Genomic DNA, 2,568 nt, shown 5'->3' with positions numbered 1-2,568 from the left:
TATATATATATAGAGAGAGAGAGAGAGAGGAGCGTTCAAATGAAAACTCTCTTCATTTGTGTAAACCGTGTAAACCAATCTCAACCATCCATTTTCTTGATCAATGGTCAAGATTTATAGGCGTTATTTATGGAAATTAAAGAAAAATAAAAATTCAATTTATTTAATCAGTAAGGGTAGAATGGTAAACATAATTAACAATTCTTAAGCTCCTAATCCTATTCTATCCGATTGAATCCCGTCTTCATCGCTTCATTCCCCCAAATCAGGCAAAGGTATCCTTTCTTCCCAATCGAATATAGTGTTTCCAAAATCATCGATCATCAGCATATTTAAGAAAAATGGTCGGCAATAATGGAGGTATGTTATATTAATTCATTACGTTTTCGATTTTTTAGAACCCTAACAGTATTCATTTTTCTCCAATTCAACATGAAATTATTTTACAATGAGTGCATTTCATATGAAAAGGTTTCATTTTTTATTTTTATGAACATTAATATGTATTTTAATGCACTTTAATTTCATATAAAAACGTTTCATTTTTCGATAATTAAACATGAAATTGTCATATTTTAATGCACATTAATTTCATGTACAATAACATATAATATGCATCCGTTTCATGGTACGATTGGTTCATGTAGAACAAAATCCATTATGCATCCATTTCATGATACGTAAATTTCAAAAAGAACAAAAYCCATTATGCACCCGTTTCATGACCATTCTAACAACTGAACGGATCAACTTCAGATACAATRCAACATGGCTCACGATGAAAGTGATASATTAATATCGAAACATTTAGAAAATGAAAACGTTTCATGTTTTGAATGGTTCATGTAGAACAAAATCCATTATGCACCATTTCATGTTACGTATATTTCAAAAATAACAAAACCAATGCAACATGGATCACAATGAAAGTGATACATTAATATCGAATTATTTAGAAAATTAAAATCGAATTATTTAGAAAATGAAAACGTTTTATTTTCTTGAAACTATTTCATTAAATATCTTGTAATGAAACATTTTCACCTTCAAATTCTTACGTGCAGATTAACTTCATAACGAACAAAATCCATTATGAATTATTTCATTACCTATGAATCTATTTCATTATATATTTCATTACCTTCTTTACATTAATTTTTTTCATTATATATTTTAAATGAAACTATTTCATTAAATATTTCATATTAATCTACTCCATTATGCACCCGTTTCATGATACGTATATTTCAAAAAGAACAAAACTCATTATGCACCCGTTTCATGACCATTCTAACAACTGCACGGATCCACTTCAGATACAATGCATCATGGATCACGATGAAAGTAGTGCATTAATCTCGATTTACTTTATTAACTTTTTATATGAATCTATTTCATTACCTATTTCATGACATTTTCATTAATCTCGATTTACTTTATTAACTTTTTATATGAATCTATTTCATTACCTGTTTCATGACATTTTCATTAATCTCGATTTACTTTATTAACTTTTTACATGAATCTATTTCATTAATCTCAATTTACTTTATTAACTATTTTACATGAATCTATTCCATTATGCACCCATTTCATGATACGTATATTTCAMAAAGAACAAAACCAATTATGCAACCGTTTCATGACATTTTCACATYTGAACGCAACAACTTCAGATACATTTTTACATGGATCTCCATGAAAGTACTGCATTAATCTCGAATTTGTTAAGAAAATGAAAACGTTTCATGAAAATGAATCTATTTYATTAATTACTTTGCGATGAAATCCTTTCACCTTTTCCTATTAAAAAAATAGTGCACAATGGGCTGTTAGGGTGATACATCTTTCTTTGGTTTTCYGYYCGAGTTTTCCTATTTTGTAAGCTTGCATACACTATCATAGTTTCACATGAACAAGATACCCAGATGATTCATTCCATTGTAATTTATTAAAAATAAAGATTTCAATAATATATTATAATAAAAGTTTAAAAATTACCATTTTCAAACCTTCTTCTAATAAATTTGCCTTAAATAAAATATATTACTAACTTCCTTAATTATCAAAAATTTKTGTAAAATGACATAAATAACCTTATCAATTAAATTTAATTAAAAATAAATGGAATTTTCTTATTGGTCGAAATTGGTTCACACGGTTTTTAAGAATTGGATGGTTCGCATTTGAACCTGCCCCTATATGGAAGTTTGAGAGCGTAAGGTTTAAAATGGAGGGGGGGGGGGGGGGGGGGGAAGAGGGTATTTATAGGTAAGGATTTTAGAAAATCGAACCGTCCACAGTACGAAAAGTCGTGTAATGAGTGGTTTTGGGTGAAACGGTTCAAAAAAATTATGACACGCTGTATTGGGAAGACGTACGATTGATGACGTGCGCTCCCRTTTTCTGACACGCGCGTGTGAGTTCTTACCCTTATCCACAGAACCACGCGCACCATATCAATAGACAAGAACTATTGAGAGTTCTGTCAGAGGCTTAAGGGTTACAAAGCCTCTGTGATATGTGTCGGGCCTTCTTATCAGAGTTACACCTTTATACCTTTATAGA

This window comes from Cynara cardunculus, assembly GCF_001531365.2.
Source record: "Cynara cardunculus var. scolymus isolate 2C chromosome LG 8, CcrdV1, whole genome shotgun sequence".
Lineage (NCBI taxonomy): Eukaryota > Viridiplantae > Streptophyta > Magnoliopsida > Asterales > Asteraceae > Cynara > Cynara cardunculus.
This window is presented reverse-complemented; position numbering follows the sequence as displayed.